The 18190-nt window shown below is 34.5% G+C and overlaps 1 long non-coding RNA gene across 2 annotated transcripts; it reads right to left on the reverse strand.

Moving 5' to 3' along the window:
- Positions 1-10375: 10375 nt before the first annotated feature.
- LOC113308421 lies at positions 10376-12961 on the reverse strand. 2 transcript variants are annotated; one of them, XR_003339788.1, is made up of 4 exons: positions 12556-12961; positions 11876-12074; positions 11648-11731; positions 10376-10631 (listed from the first exon to the last, which is right to left on the reverse strand). It is a non-coding gene; the product is annotated as an uncharacterized LOC113308421 (long non-coding RNA). The 2 variants fall into 2 exon arrangements; XR_003339787.1 differs by lacking the exon at positions 12556-12961 and having other exon boundaries at positions 11876-12541.
- Between the last annotated feature and the right edge of the window lie 5229 nt (positions 12962-18190).

An 18190-nucleotide genomic window follows, 5' to 3' on the forward strand; every position in this document is an offset into this window, starting at 1 on the left:
GAGTTTCGTGAGAAGAAGCGAGCTGATCTTGCTGCTAAGAAGTTGGGCTCGGGTTCAGCTCATCTGAAGGAGTAATGGGTGCCTTTTGTAGTGTTGTGTCACTATTTTGAAAATGCTCCCAACTATATGGATTGGTACCGGAATGTTTCTCATATTCGTGTAATCCGTGATCTTAAACCAAAGCCAGCTTCGTACAAGAGTATCCTCAATATGAAACCTCCGGGTTATGATAGATTGGTACGTATTGTTTTTTTACTTTAGTTTAATATTTTGGGTCAAAATAGAGTAATGACCGTTTGATGGTATGCTATGTTTTAAAACAGATGGGCAGGTTCAAGAGTTTTTCCAAATGGTGCACTAATTGCATAAAAGCCGGAGAGCCTGTGCCACTTGAGAAGATAAAAAAGCACCAAGAGTTGATTGATAACATTGACAATGAAGATTATGCATCTCAGTTTGTGGAAAAACCAAGCAACCTAAAAAGATTGTGAAAAAAGAACTCGGGCGTCATCGAGCACTCAAGTTGAATAAACCAATGATAATGTTGGTCCAAGTCGTCTCAAAGTCAAAGGAAAGAAGAAATAGTAAACTCTCGATGTTGTAAACTCTCGATATTTTTCCTTCACTTTATGGATAACTTTGTTTATGTCGGATTGTGTCGTTTTCAAACAATGTGTCGGATTATTAGTTGTTACGTTATGTTTATGGATTTTGAATGGTTCCTTTTATGGATTATGAATGGTTATGTTGCTATGTTTATGCATTTAACGATGACTCGCAAGCGAATCACATGAAGAGACATGAAACTGTTGAATTTTGGAACACAATCGGAAGCTAAGTTTATATATGAACCTACCGATTCTGGGGATTTTGCATTTTTTTGTCAGAATCGAGACCTTTGTATATTATTAACCTACCGATTCTGGGGATTTTGCAAAATATTTTGTCAGAATCGGAAGATTTTTAATATACTTTTCCTTCTGATTATTCAGTGTAAAAAAACTTTGTTTCCTGGAACCAAACAACATCAGAATCGGAAGGTAAATTTGCACCTTGACTTCCGAATAAAAATAATCGGTATGTTTAATTTTTATTACCCTCCCGATTATTCTATGTAAAAAAACTTTGTTTCCTGGAACCAAACAACACCGTAATCGGAAATCGAAATTACTACATGGTTTACGATTAAGAAAATCAATGGGTTTGTTTTATGTGTTCCGTCCGATTTTTCTATGTGAAAAACTTTCTTTTCTGTATCCAAACAACACAACAATCGGAAGGTAAATTTACACCTTGACTTCCGAATTATGAGAATTGGTAGGTTTAATTTTTATTAGTTTCCGATTATTCTATGTTAAAAAAACTTTGTTTCCTGGAACCAAACAACACCATAATCAGAAAGAAAGTTAACTCATAATATAAACGAATAATATAATCGGAAGGTTGTTTAACAAAATAACCTACTGATTTCTTATAGTCGGCTAGTTTTTATATTAATAATCCTCCGATTACATCTATTACATAAAGTTCAAACGACCTTAACCTTACAATTTCATCAAAAGCACCTAAATCCATACTCCTAATTGACCATAAAAGTATTAAAATAGATCATAACTTCCAGTGACCATAGAAATTGTCCCTCTTCATTTTGTAGCATCCTTCATGTTCAAATCGTTTGCCGTAGAGGTCCACATACCGGCGATCCGCAAGATTTCTCTGAAATTACGAATGAGTAACAAGTTAGTACTAACTTTTGTTAATGTGAGTTGGAGTTACAGAGATACTTACTCGTTTTTCATACGTCCACCAAGGAAAAACGACCCTAACAAATCGTTCCTCATCTTCAAGTTTGTCAATCTCCTTATTGAGCACCTTTAACCTCATCTTAATGTCATTGGATGATCTCCTAATTCGATTACCATCTAACGCCTCAAATACCATTAAAATACGGTTTCCATAGATGCTTTTGGGATTCCGATTTGTGGAGCTTGTGAACACGATCATGAGCAGTTACCACAACCCATGCTCTATAAATAGCACAATCTTCTTCTTCGGCAAAAGCAATATCCATGTTTTTGATTTTCAACATTAGAACTGAAGAGAGGAAAGAGTTTGGTGCAATTGGGGCGATAGAGATGAGTTTCTTTAAATAGGTTTAGGGTCCAACGGATCTTTTTATTTTTCCCAAAAACTCAACGGCTATTTCTGAAATTTGGTTTAAACTACAACGGCTAATTTGACGAAGGTGAAACCAATATTCGGTAGGTATTTAAGTTATAATACATACCGATTATAGTAGCTTCCAAAATTTGAATTTGGGCAACCTATAATCGATAGGTTGTGGAACCTACTTGACGTCCGATTATGGCTACATCCAAATCAAGAACCACATGGTTATGCCTGGCTATGTACACTCAAAACCTATGGAATTTGGCAAGGGTCCGATCCGTGGCTCCTTATAATCGGTAGGTTGTTAAGTTGTCTAACCTACCGATTATGGTAGATTTCAAATTCCCTTGCATGAAGGATTTTAGAAAAAACTCATTTTGGGGCAACTTATAATCGGATGTTCTGGTAATATATTTAACTCCCGATTAACGCTGCATCCAAAACACAAACCAAGTGGTTAGGGATGGCTGTGTACACTCAATACCTATGGAATATGGCAAGGGTTGGATCTGGGGCTCGTTATAATCGGTAGGTTATGTAGTTGTATACCCTACCGATTATAGCATATTTCAAAATTCATTACGTGAAGGATTTTAAAAAAACTCATTTTGGAGCAACTTATAATCGGTAGTGTTTGTAACCTATTTGGCTTCCGATTATGGCTACATCCACATCTCAAGCCAAGTGGTTATGGTTGGCTCTGCACCCCTCAAAACCTATGGAATTTGGCCAAGGTTGAATATGGGGGTCCTTATAATCGGTAGTCATACAAGTTGAATAAGCTACCGATTATAAAAGGGATTATTAGCCGAAATATCTACACAATAATCGGTAGGTATAATTTCAATTTAACCTACCGATTCACCTATAACCTACCGATTATGATTTATCCTCCCGATTCTATAAAGGCATATTGACCGTTTCGAAATATATAAGATAAGGGGTAGCTTAGATTTACGTTTGGGTGACCTTTTTTGTCTTTTAGTGTCGCCCCTAATTCTTTTGGGGTCGCTCCTAAAAATGCCAGGAAACATAAAACTCACTTGAAGGTAGGATCCTAACCTTTTTCCTTTTTTTTTTCTTTTTGCTTCATTGAATTTTAGCGGGAATTGTATAAACATTCAGTTTTGTTTATAAAATCGTAAAATTGGCCGGTTGGTTGTCTTTTAACCCACCATTTTAAAGTTTTGTGAAGTAGTTTCATGTGAACTTACAATTACAATGAGAATCCCTGATTTCATGTGTACTTATACAGAGTTAAATGAGAATTTTGGTGATGGAGATATTACAACGGAACATTTAGAAGCGAAAAGACAACGACATCATATTGTTAACATCCCGATATTTACATTGCAGTGAAAGAAATGAAGATCCAGAAGCAAAATAGTCCAAGAACTGAAAACTAACAAAGTTGGCAAAATGTTGATAATAATAAACTGTGGAGCTAGAGTTATGACAAGACCACGTTTTATGGAACCTGTCAACGGTGTTGATCCGATGTGTCACTCAGGCATATTTGACGCATATGATCCTTTATGCGGGTCAAGTCTCTCAAGATTGTGGAAGCCACCCTGACTAGCAAATGAAGGGCGCAGCGAGCACACAAGTTCAATGTAGACACAAGGCATTGGATAAGCATAGATTATTTATTATTAGAGATAATATATTTATTTAGGTATTTATTATATTTTAAGTATTTAATTATTTTATTTAGAGTTTATATTTGTTTGGAATAGTATTTTAGGAGTAGTATTGTTTTCTTAGTTTCCAAGTAATGTAGCCTATAAATAGGTCTTATCAGTTGATTAATCAGAACAAGAAAATTATTAAGCAATATTGCTACCCTTTGGTTTATTGATTTATTTGAATCATGACCTTTTGAGCTTGAGCTGCTGGCCGTTGATTAAGAAACAAATCGTTTTTTTACCAATTGGTGTCAGAGCAAGTTCTTTCCTATCCCAACTTCCGCAACCCCATCAATCCATTATCATCTCTTCCATCGTTTCATCATCATCGACATTATCTTTTTATCCAAGAAAAAAAAAACTCAAATCAGAGAAAGATTTCACACATACCGACGTCCTCAAAGAAGTGTGCAATCAAATTCTACGTACGTATCCGTCAAAAGTAAGTTATTTTACAACTTCACCATCTGTATTAGTGGAAGAGTTTCGTTGTTATTAGGGTTTGTTTTATTAGCGTACGTCAACAACATTACGTCTCTAGCCAGCAGCAGCGATTCCCATCTCGTATACTACAGTCCACAATTTGGCCCAATACCTGTTTTGGACCCAAATCAAGCCTAACGGTCAGACCATTATCTGTGAAGCCCAAAGTTAAGCCAATTATCCGTGAAGCTATCTATCAAGCCAACAGTAAGCCAACAGTTACCCAATTTCTACACCATTATGTACCAAACAGCCGGCAAGAGGTTATTATGTCAGCAATTCCATGGCAGAGATCCGGAAGGTTGGTTATTTCAAGCACAATTAATTTTTGAATTCCATAACATTCCGTTGGAAGAGTTTGTGAAGGTAGCTAGTGATCACCTTATCGGTAGTCCGTTAAAATGGTACAAGTGGATGCAAAATTATATTTCAGGGTGTTGGAAGAATTTTTGTTTTGCTTTGCTAAAGCGTTTCGGAAGTGATGACCCAATGCTAGCACTAGCTAATTTGCACCAAGATTTAGACGAAAGTCGTGCTTATTGGAAATCTGCATTCCAAGAGTTCAAGGAGCATCAAAGAGCTAAAGTCGTGAAGCCGAAACCTGTTGTAACTACAACCGATTATTTTACTACTGAGATTCCAAAACCCAGTGACATTAATTTTTTTGATACCGTTAATATTCCTTCGGCAGTTGTTGATGAAGAAAACCAAATTGTAAGTGCCTCAAAATTGGACCTTGAGGGAAAGGTCCTATTCAAGAAGGGTGGAATGATAAGATCACATGTGGACCCAGTATCAATATATATAATGGACTTTGAGGGCAAAGTCCCATTTAAGGAGGGTGGAATAATAAGACCACGTTTTATGGAACCTGTCAACGGTGTTGACCCGGTGCGTCACCCAGGCATATTTGGCATATATGATCCTTTATACGGATCAAGTCTCTCAAGATTGTGGAAGCCACCCTGGCTAGTAAGTGAAGGGCGCAACGAGCACACAAACCCAATGGAGGCACAAGGTATTGGATAAGCATTAATTGTTTATTATTAGGGGCCACTCAAAAGGATTTAGGGGCCAACAATAAAACAAAAAAGGTCACCCAAAGGGAAAATGTAGCCAGCCCTTATCTCGCGTAATTCGTAATGGCGAAATTACCCTTATATATTCGGAGGATATGATAACATTGTTACCCTCCGAATGCAATCGGAAGCCAAAATATTTCCCAGACTTCCGATTGTAGTCGGTGCAGTATTTCTTGGTTCGTGTTTTGGATTCAGCGTTAATCGGGAGTTAAATATATTACAAAACCTACCGATTATAAGTTGCCGCAAATTCAAATTTTGAAAGCTACCATAATCGGTAGATATGCTAAATCCAATACCTACCGATTATTGGTTTCTCCACATTCAACTTTCGTCAAATTAGCCGTTGGCGTTTTTGGGAAAAACAAAAAGAGTCGTTGGACCCTAAACCTATATGAAGAAACTCATATCTATCACCCCAATTGCACCAAACTCTTTCCTCTCTTCAGTTTTAATTTTCATAACAAAAAACATGGATATTGCTTTTGCCGAAGAAGAAGATTGTGCTATTTATAGAGCGTGGGTTGTGGTAACTACTCATGATCGTGTTCACAAGCTCCACAAATCGGAATCCGAAGAGCAGATATGGAACCGTATCTTAATGGTATTTGAGGCCTTAGATGGTAATCGAATTCGAAGATAATCCAATGACATTAAGATGAGAAAGAATGCGCTCGATAAGGAGATTTACAAACTTGAAGATGAGGAACGGTTTGTTAGGAACGCTTTTCCTTGGTGGACGTATGAAAAACGAGTAAGTATCTCTGTAACTCCAACTCACATTAACAAAAGTTAGTACTAACTTGTTACTCATTCGTAATTTCAGAGAAATCTTGCGGATCGCCGGTATGTGGACCTCTACGGGAAATGATTTGAACATGAAGGATGCTACAAAATCAAGAGGGACAATTTCTATGGTCACTGGAAGTTATGATCTGTTTTAATACTTTTATGGTCAATTAGGAGTATGGATTTAGGTGCTTTTGACGAAATTTTAAGGTTAAGGCCGTTTGAATTTTATGTAATGGATGTAATCGGAGTATTATTAATATAAAAACTAGCCGATTATACGAAATCGGTAGATTATTTTGTTAAACAAACTACCGATTGTAATATTCGGTTATGTTATGAGTCAACTTTCTTTCCGATTATGGTGTTGTTTGGTTCCGATTGTAATATTCGGTTAGAATAATCGAAAGGGTAATAAAAACTAAACTTCCGATTATGGTTTGTTTTGAACTTGTAATATTCGAAGGATAAATTTTTTTGTAAAGTTCCGAATGTACGATGGCCCAAAAATCAGAATTTGGGAAAAACTGATACTTTTCAAATTTTGAAATTGAATTAATCGGAAGTTAAACAGTTACCCAAACTTCCGAATATGGCTTTCTAACCTTCTATATTGGCCCTTGGAACCACCTAGAGCCATGGCGTGGTTTGTTTTGAACTTGTAATATTCGGAGGATAGGTTTTTTGTAAAGTTCCGAATGTACGATGGCCCAAAAATCAGAATTTGGGAAAAACTGATACTTTTCAAATTTTGAAATTGAAATAATCGGAAGTTAAACAGTTACCCAAACTTCCGAATATGGGCTGTCTAACCTTCTATATTGGCCCTTGGAACCACCTAGAGCCATGGCGTGGTTTGTTTTGAACTTGTAATATTCGGAGGATATGTTTTTTGTAAAGTTCCGAATGTACGATGGCCCAAAAATCAGAATTTGGGAAAAACTGATACTTTTCAAATTTTGAAATTGAAATAATCGGAAGTTAAACAGTTACCCAAACTTCCGAATATGGGCTGTCTAACCTTCTATATTGGCCCTTGGAACCACCTAGAGCCATGGCATGGTTTGTTTTGAACTTGTAATATTCGGAGGATAAATTTTTTTGTAAAGTTCAGAATGTACGATGGCCCAAAAATCAGAATTTGGGAAAAACTGATACTTTTCAAATTTTGAAATTGAATTAATCGGAAGTTAAACAGTTACCCAAACTTCCGAATATGGGCTGTCTAACCTTCTATATTGGCCCTTGGAACCACCTAGAGCCATGGCGTGGTTTGTTTTGAACTTGTAATATTCGAAGGATAAATTTTTTTGTAAAGTTCCGAATGTACGATGGCCCAAAAATCAGAATTTGGGAAAAACTGATACTTTTCAAATTTTGAAATTGAATTAATCGGAAGTTAAACAGTTACCCAAACTTCCGAATATGGGCTGTCTAACCTTCTATATTGGCCCTTGGAACCACCTAGAGCCATGGCGTGGTTTGTTTTGAACTTGTAATATTCAGAGGATAAATTTTTTTGTAAAGTTCCGATTGTACGATGGCCCAAAAATCAGAATTTGGGAAAAACACAAATTTTTGAAATTGAAATAATCGGAAGTTAAATTAGTTACCAAATATTCCGAATATAACACACAAATCATTGTCATTTGAACTTGTCTAACTTAGTTACCCAAACAAATTTCCGAATGTACAACAAAAATCATTGTCATTTATCTGCTCTTCTTTACTTTACGACCGTGACTACCTTCCAGTCCTGCACGACCACGGGTTTGAGCACCTTCAGTTGGAGCAGCTTCAGCGCTCGATGAAGCTCGAGTTCTTTTACCCGTCTTTGATACTGCCACCTTGGGCGGATGCCTCTTCGTGACTTTCTCCCCAAACTGGGCAGCATAATCTTCGTTATCCATATTATCAACTAGATCTCTATCCTCTTTGATCTTCTCAGCTGGCACGGGATCTCCGCTCTTCAGGCATGCAGTTAACATTTTGGAAACACGCTTGAACCTATTCACCTGTTTTTTATACGTAATGACATAACATCAAACGGTAATTACCTAAGATTTATAGGAATCATATAAAATGAACAAAAATATAAGAACACGCACCAGTCTATCATAACCAGCTGGTTTGTCTTTGATGATACAATTATAACTTGAACCCGCCGCAGTAGTGTTGGATTTGATTTCACGGATAACCAAAGGATGTGATACCTTGTTATACCAACTCATATAGTCTGGAGAAATTTCATCACCTCGGTTGGTTCGTCTACCAGTGTCGATAATGAAGTCATTCCTCTTATCCCAGTTATCAAGAACAGTAGGAGGGCCTCTGTGAACAATTGTAAGATTATCACCACTAGAAGAGCACAACTCCAACTCCAATTTGTAGTAATCCCCCATTTTCTCCAGAGGTTGTTGTTGTATATACCCGTGTTATCGCATCACCCTAGAGGGGTTATACATCACATATCCTGTGGGGTGCCACAATGGTCCAAAATAAATGGACAAGTCCGACCGAAAATTTATATGCCCATTGGCTCGATCTTCCTTGTATGGATCAAAGCATACGTCCGAGGCCTTCAATTGGTCCAAAATCTCCCTCATGCGAATCAACTGCTGCTCTTTTTTCCTAGAACGGTTGTCTTCAAATATATACTTTGTTCCTCTAGGAGTACCTTTGCACCACCCCGGGTTCTCTCCGGCCAACTTCAGGATAGGGAAGTGGTCATAGATCCATGCCTATATACATAAGAAATCAAGTTTTAGTAAATAGATTGTGTATATTCGGTAGTAATTTCCAAACATAATTTCCGATTATATATAATCGGAAACAAAACTGAGTACCTATCTACCGAATACCCAACATTCGGAAATAGATATGGATCATTTCCTACCGAATATGCGTCATTTGGAGTTCAGTAAACTATAGTTTTTCTGGCCTGTATATTCGGTAGTAATATCAAAAAGATATTTCTGATTATATATAATCGGAAATAAAACTAAGTACCTAGCCACCGAAAGAAAGGAACAATATTTACAAACTATACAATCGGAAGACAAATTATGGAAATATAACCCGAATGTACACATTCGGACGTAAGAAGACACATATTGTTCCCGAATACAAAACAATCGGAAACTAACTAAACATATTTGCAACCGAATATACATCAATTGGAATTCAGAATCTGTAAATTTTTCATCCTACACAATCGGAAGACAAAGTGCACATCTATAACCCGAATGTACAAATTCGGAAGTAAGAAGACACATATTTTTTCCGAATGAAAAACAATCGGAATATAACTAAACATGTTTACAACCGAATATTCATCAACTGGAGTTCAGAAACTCTAAAATTTTATCCTACACAATCGGAGGTATAAAACATTATATTGTCTTCCGAATAAATACTGGCCCCAAAATGGGATTTTTCCTATATCAGAAATTTTGAGATGTTTTCAATATATACATTCGGTAGTGAATGTTCTTCCGAATACTTTGTGTCTACTTAAATAAATTCGGTAGCCAAAAAATTCATTAAACTACCGATTATTAGCAGTTTGTATCCAGGAAGATATGGCCACCAATATTCGGCAGATAATCATCAAATCTTTCTCCCGAATACTGTCGATGTTCTTGAAAAATGAAGAACACGACTACATTCGGAAGTAAATGAGCATGCATATCGTCCGAATATGGATAAATAACCGAAAACCTTAGAAATTTTTTTTCTCGATTCGACGAACTAAAGCGAAATAAACCCCAAAAATGATAAATTCTTACCTAATTGGGACCATTTGAAGTTGACGAAGTGTTTGAGTCTCGGAATCGCCACCACCGACTACATTGCCGGGTACTTCTTCGCGTTCTTCTTCATTTGCAGCAAGAATTTCTTTATTTCTTGCTAAAATTCCAATGTTTGGATCGATACCCCGAGCAACATTTTTGGTTCTAGGTCGGTGGGTTTCATTTCTCTTATCCATTGTTTTATAATCGAATCGACGATGTTTTGATTTTACGATTCGCGGCGATGTTTCGGTTGAACGAGGAATTTTTTTTTTCTTCCACAATCGGAAGATAATATGAAACTGGAAGAAGAAAAGTTGAAATAAGTAGAATTGTTTTTGATTTGGTTTTTATACAGTTTTACCAGAAGGGCATTTATGTAACTTCAATATCATATAGGGTACCCCTTAACTAGAGTCTTTGGCTGGGTATAAATTGATGGCCCCTAAATCCTTTGGGGTGGCCCCTAAAAACGCCAGGTTTAAAAAATGTCATTCAACATTTTAGGAAGCTAGAAAACCAAATCTGATAGATTTGGAAAGTTCCGGATTTTACTATCATGAGGTGGCATGATGGTAGCTAATTTATGAAAACCATTGAAGACATATTCCACGCCAACAAAGCATGCAATCCTGCAAAAATAAACAACACCAAATGAGGTCTTTGCTTGATTCCAACTAAAGAAATTAGGTAGGTGAAGAAAAAATGCACGATAAACAACACCAAATAGATCATTGCTTGATTTAAACCAAGAAAATTAGGTAAATAGGTGAAGAAAAAAAGAACAAAATGGTGACCAAGTTTACTCCGTTTAGATCACTTTTGATATTCATTACTTACAAAGAAATGCATCATACCTCATATACCCTTAAACCAATTACATCAAAATTTTCTTCAACCTATTATTAATAATAGACCCCAATCTTTTATACTCTACTCTAATTTTCGCCAACAAATTGGCACACACACTTATAGACACCATACTTTGCAATCAGACTAAAAAATAATAATCTGTCACTAAATTTCAATTGGTGCGCTCAAGGTAACATCGGAAAATGCCATCACCCTTGCAAACTTATTTCAAGGTAAGTTTCGTAAATGTTTAATGATCGTAACACATCAACACAAAAATAATTAAATTTACCAACGAATAATGATAAACACAAACCTCCACTATACGACAACGATAATGTTTCAATTAAAACAACTACTTGACTCTCTTTGTTTTTTTTATAGAAAATAGAGTATGGGAAGCTCAAGGAAGAGCAACCTACTCCAGAGGTACATCATTGGGATCAACTGGGCTAAGGCTAGCACCAAGAGGATTCCTTAACAGAGTATTAAAATCATTACAGTTATCCTGAGGAAGTGATGCTTAGCTCTGATAATCTTCAAACAACTCAACTACTTGACTCTCAATCAGAACTTCTCAAACAACTCAAATATATATAATATGACACCTATATTTTGATGCTTAACTCTGATAATCTCCAAAAGAAATGTGTACCCTATGTTATGGATGCCTTTCAATACATCAAGCAGCCAAGACAACTTAACCATGTTGAGGACTCTAATCTTTCATCAACATTCAAATTAAAATAATGTCGTTAAATCAAAATGTCCAATTTCAGACCATTGAAACACTCACCAGAAACACTAAGGTTGATAATTGTATCATTTGCACCAGCACCACATTAAACACTTGATATCCCGCAAAGTTTAGTCTTGTGTTCTAAATTTTTGATGAAATGAGTCAAGATTGCAAAACCAATTAGACCAAAAACACCGTTTAAAATCAAACATGCTACAAATTTAGAGTCCCTTGAGGTCAACACTGCCAAAAATATTACAAATATTTGTCAGTTAATGTACTTACATACTACAAGGATCAAATTTAGGAGTTTCGCCGTCGTGTTCTGAAGAATCCTTTATTTTATGCTGAAAATGTAGATATATGTTCATACCAAAAAAAACACCCGTCTCTTATATACATTGTGCAGTTTAGATGAAGATCAAGCCTTAATAGGAGGCGAAACTTATGGCTTCTCCTGGTTTCTCTTCCAGAGTACCACTCCCTTGCACAAAAGCATAAATTGGAATGTAAAATCACAACACAATAAAATTAAAAGTACACAACAATGAAAGAAAAAACAAAGAGGTGCAACATGATCTCAATCAAACATTTTCACCAGCGAAACCAAACAGATAAGCAAATTCAAGCCCTTTGGCTAATCAGTAACAATTCTTTCCTTAAGCATTGCCATGGTCGAAGTATACCGAATGAGACCAACTATCCAACCACAATATTAACAACTTAAAATTAACAAAAATAAAAAATTGATGTGAAATCAAATCTAATAAATACCCATTTCATAACACTCTTATTCTATTTTAAAGGTTCAAACACAATGGATTTTAGAAAAGACAATAAGCTAAAAGCCTAAAACGCAATTTATTTTAAAAAAAAAGACATTAGCAAAGGAATAAAAACTAAAAGTTCAACAACTAACGAAAAATGATACATCATTCTAAAAGACTATATTACGAAGAAATTACCAATCTCTTTAGATCGTGCCTTTGAATCAGCCACGAGATACTTTTTCAGTAGATGAAGCTAATTCGTTAAACTAAAAGACCTGCACCAAAATACCCACACGTCTCTTAATGAAGGAGAGCAAAGAGAAAAGAACAACACCAAAAAAATTGAACACGTTGGAGCATAACGTAATCAATAACTGGTATTTTTAAAGGCTCAAAGTTACATGTTTACATGAGATCATCTAATATCACAACTAAATCAATAGATCCTATTAAATCAAAATGGTAAATAACAATGCATGGATGTATTACGCAGAAATATAATCTTATCAAAATGATAATCATAATCCCCATGAAATTCATGAAACCGATAGAAGTCAAACCTCAAATAACCAAGTTTTAGTTTCGATTTTTAGGAAAACAAAACTTCTGACCTAAAAAGAAAGAAACAACACAAATAAAAAGTTAAATTCTAGCGATTATAAAGTACTGATTTGTAGAAAAAAAGAAAACTTTCTGAAAACTCGGGGGAAAATGGAAAGAAGTGTCATAAAAATCCAAAAATAGATATCTTTATAGAGTGGGGAGAGTTTGAAGAGAGGAATTCAATCAAACGAAATCAAGGTAAAAACACACAATAATCTATTGTGGAAGCCTTAACTATGCCAAGGAAATACAAATTAAGAAACTTAATCATACCTTTACAATCAATCAAGGTAAAAACAAAACCAAATCAATTGTGAAATCCCTAATTATCTATAATACAAAACAGCATAGGTTTTTGAGCATTGGACGGACGGATAACATTTTGAGAGACAAACATGTGATCCGGCCACCCCAGTCTCATCCTAGCAAAAGACATCTAGCGGTTGTGGTGTTTGTAACCTCTTCCATTATGAACCTAAATTAATGGACCTTTAATTAACTTATCACCCCATAACTCAAAGTGTTAATTGAAATATTAAATGCTAAGAAAGAAAGGTTAATGTTTTAAAGTATATAATGTTATCATACATGCATTAGTTGGATTTATTAGTGCCAAGGTGAATATGATAAGAGTTGATGTATATATTTGCACTATTATTTGAGTAATTTGGTTGTTGGATTTTTTTGGTGATGTATATGGATGATTTAATTGTGTTTGCATGGATATTATTTTGTCTTGAAACAAAATAGAGACCTCTCTCGGAATTGAAAAATTAAAAGTCTGAAAAAAATACATCAGTCGCGGGTCAGATTAAAGCAGTGCCGTTACGGCGCGGGTTATCTCTAGATAACATTTTGAGAGACAAACGCTGCATCTGACTATCCCAGTCTCATCCCAATAAAAGACATCCAACGATCGTGGTATTTGTAACCTCTTTCATTATAAACCAAAATTTATTGAACTTTAATTAGTTGATCACATCGTAACTCAAAATATTAATTGAATATTAAATACAAAAAAGAAAACAGGTTAGTGGTTTTACGTATAAAATATTATAACAATCTAGATATGCAATATTAGTTGGATTTAGTGGTGGCAAGGTAAGTATGATCAGAAGTGATATACATGTATACGCTATTACTTGAATAACTCGGTTGTTGGATTTTGGGTGATGTATATGGCTAATTTTATTATGTTTCCATGTAAATTATTTTTTCTTGAAACAAAATAGAAAACTTTATCGAAATTGAACGATTAAAAGTTTAGAAAAAAATTTACATCAGTCTTAGATCAGACTAATGCAGTGTCGTTACGGCACGAGTTATTTATAAATTAGATTTTTAACCTCCTTCAATTATGGATATATGCATATAATCCTTATAATTAGTTCCTCACAAATTAAAATTAATGTGCCAACAAAAAATGCTTACCAACTAAATGATACAACTATATAAACTCATATTTTTTATTCATAAAGAAAACAACTTATATTTTTTTAAAATGAATTATCCACCTTTATCAACCTACAAAAAAACAATAATATTAAAACATTTGCAGCTACAACATGTAAAACCGTTATATCTTCCTTGAAACAAATCAATTGTCCTTCCTCAACCTGCAAAAAATGAAGAACAAAGAACATTATGTTAAAAATCAAAAAAATCATTTCAATTTGACTCATTTTGTTTTTCTTGGAAAGAGGGAGGATCTATGCACACTATCATACATGATTTGTGTCATTTTCGCCGCAAAACTCAGACGACAATGAACTTAAATCTAACATTTTGATGATACGTCTCCTTATAAGACTCTACATTCTTACAAAAAATGAGCACAATTCGAGAACGAAACCTCACCATCTACGGATGTTAATTTCAACCATTAACGTTTAACGATTGATATTCTAAGGCGTAGATGGTGGTCTTATACATCTCGAATTGTGTTCATTTTTGGTAGGAATGTAGAGTCTTATAAGAGGAACGTATCATCAAAATGTTAGATTTAAATTCATTGTCGTTTGGTTTTTGCGGCGAAAATGACACAAATCATGTATGATAGTGTCCATCTAAGAGTGTCCATGGATCCTCCTTCTTGGAAATAACCAAAAAAAATGAATCACCAAAACTTTTCACCTCAGTCATAGCCTAATTTTAATTTAGAGAAAAAAAATGTTATTTTAAAGCTTATAATTGTCCTAGCTAGGATACGTAGACTCACAAGTTTGCGTTCTTTGCAGCGTTGCAAGTGGGACAACAATCTAGCTCGGAATAACATTCATTTTCAAAGTTGACACTGAAGCCTTAATTTTTTCATAAACTTCCCTGACTTTTATGGTGATTTCCTTTGTTCTCTACATCTACTAAGTTTTTTATCTTTATCTTATTGATCCTGATTGTCTTTTCCTCCATAAAACACGATTGAGCATCGTTATCAAAACCTTAAATATTGACCTATCAATGTCACCAAGTATTTTTTTAGTATCATTATTCACCTCTAGCTTCTCAACTCCTTATTTGGTGTTGGAAATATCGAATATGAAAAACGTGCATAGTGGTGTTATATTGCATCGGAAATGGTTGCAAATATCGACGAAGTTTCAACACAATGTTCTGAGAAGTTTCAGCATAATATTCTGAATACAACACAATAGTATCACAGACCACCAATCTTTGGGTATCGACTAAAGATTGTATGTGTAATCTCTTAGGATCGAATAAAGGTATTTTAGGCAAATCATAACAATACACCTGCCGTTTTTATCAGTAATTATTATTTTAATTAATTATAAGCGTAACGAATTTATAATTATCTGGATGACAAATATCTAAACAAGTTCTTATGGGTCAAAATAAGTCTCATTATAGTTTGTAATATTTATTTAAATCCTTATGACCAACTATTATTTTGTCTCATATCGTGCCGTTATGGCACGGGTTATTTCTAGTGCTTAAGAAATGGAAATAAAAAACTTAATCATACCTTTAAGATCTGAATTACAAAAATGAAGAAAAAGAAAGCGTCGTTGAAGGGAAGTGATTAACCCAAAAGCTGGGAGGTTTGGATTGCACAAATGAAATCTCATCTTTATTTCAGTTACCAAAAACATTTAAGTTAATGCCGTGATAAAAGGGGATGAGCGGTTTCAAATTAAATAAATGGGTTTTCATGTATGAGTTATTACGTTTTTTCTCCCCATGGTTCGAGTGAAACACTATTATTGGAAAGCTTAATCGTGGTCATTCTTTATACACGCAAAATATAAATCTCCCCAAATCTCAAAACCTTTATGATCAATCTGGACCGTTTTTTATATGTCCAAACTATAGAGAACCGTCGATATAGGAAAACACCACTATTTTTATGACAAAACCATATTAAATCATAAGGAGTTGATAAGTATTTGGGACACAAATTATACGATATATTAAAAATGAACCAACATCATGGACCGTGCCGTAAGGACTAGTGTATATATATATATTTAATTTCTTTATATGATTCTTTTTCCAAAAAGGTGATCAGGGACAAGATACAAACGTTGCAAAATACAACCTCTTCATGACGGACGGATATAAGCTTTGCTAATTTTAATTTTTACTTTTTTTAACCACTTCATGACCAGATGGATTATTGTTTTTTATTTTTATCCATAGTGGGTTGTAACTCCACTTTTTGTTGCGCATATGGATACTCCTCAAGTTATGAATTACCTCCATATCATAAGAGTTGTCCTTATAATAAGTTACACTATTGCTCGATTTTACGAATGTTAAACGGCTTTTGAGATGAGCCGTGTTGTTTCAGGCTTAAAATATATACTTTGGATTGGAAAATTATGGAACCTAAGGATGAGATAAATCATGGAGATTAATTTATAAGGAAGGATCCATAAGTAAACTTGATTTGTCGATCAATTGCTCGAAACACCGAAATTTATTATAAAGTTACAAATTAAATGCACCAAGAATGCTGGATTTTTATGGGTGATTCAAAAGGAACTTGGGATCTATAATATAAAACAAAAGGGGTTTTTGAGCATTTTAGATGAACAAATAATATTTTGAGAGACAAACAGATGATCCGACCATCTCAGTCTCATCCCTGACAAAGACATCTAACATATGTCATAGTTGTAACCTCTTTTTATTATAAGTATCTATATTGATTGAATTCCCTCATAATTAGAATCATAAAAGAAAAATTAAATATGAAAATAAATAATCAAGATTATTACTATTTATTTATTTTTGGAAATCAAATTTCAATTCATTCAAACCTAAATAGTGATTACATGTTTGTTTACAGGATTATCAAAAACACCAAGACACAAAATAATTCAAACTCAAATATAAATGATGACATCAATTGCAAATACATCGCGAAGAGAAAGAACCATGCACCACAAAGATATCCAATTTTTGTACCTGTAGTATTGACGAATGATGGTGTGAACCGGAATCAACTCCGACCATTTGAAATAATTATCTTCTTCAATAAGAGATGCTCCAAATAAAATGGAGTAATGTGCCCAAAATCTTGTAGATCCAAACGAATCCGGATGCCCTAAATCCCTCTTGTTGAAGATGAATCCAAAGCGAATCCGACCAGAATCATTGATGTTCTTGATGAATCGAGAATAGCAAGCCAAGAATCACCATGGAGATTTGAGAGAATCGCTATTAGAGCGAAGAGAAAATCGTCCTAAAGACGAAGAAAAAATCGCCCAAATAGCGAAGAAACGTGTCCATAGACACCAAAAACAACAAAAACAAAACCTAAAACTACAAATTAGACTACTTTTATTCATAAAAAACTGAATATCCTTGCTCAGATCTAGTCCAAAAAGACTAAATCTGAACAAGAAGAATAAGAAGTTCTAGATTATTTCTTATATCTTTACTGTTACAAACATGTACACTTGATATTATATTATTATCTCAATAAATTAATTATATTTTTATCAACTTGGAAATAAAAAATAACACTAAAAAAAGTTGTCAGCATAATAAAATAAGATGGTTCATTTCCTTGGGAACCGGTTAAATATGATCAGGTCTCACCATCAAATTTTTTGAATAATAATATGCATGTACGTTAATTCAAATAGAGTCGAATGTTAACAATGGTATAAGCTAAATCGTATTTTTCAAACACATGTTATTCAGTTTCATGCCGTGCCATTACGACACGAGTTATTTCTGATGCAACATATGTGAAAATTTGAAT

This window comes from Papaver somniferum, chromosome 9 (assembly GCF_003573695.1).
Source record: "Papaver somniferum cultivar HN1 chromosome 9, ASM357369v1, whole genome shotgun sequence".
NCBI classification, from domain to species: domain Eukaryota; kingdom Viridiplantae; phylum Streptophyta; class Magnoliopsida; order Ranunculales; family Papaveraceae; genus Papaver; species Papaver somniferum.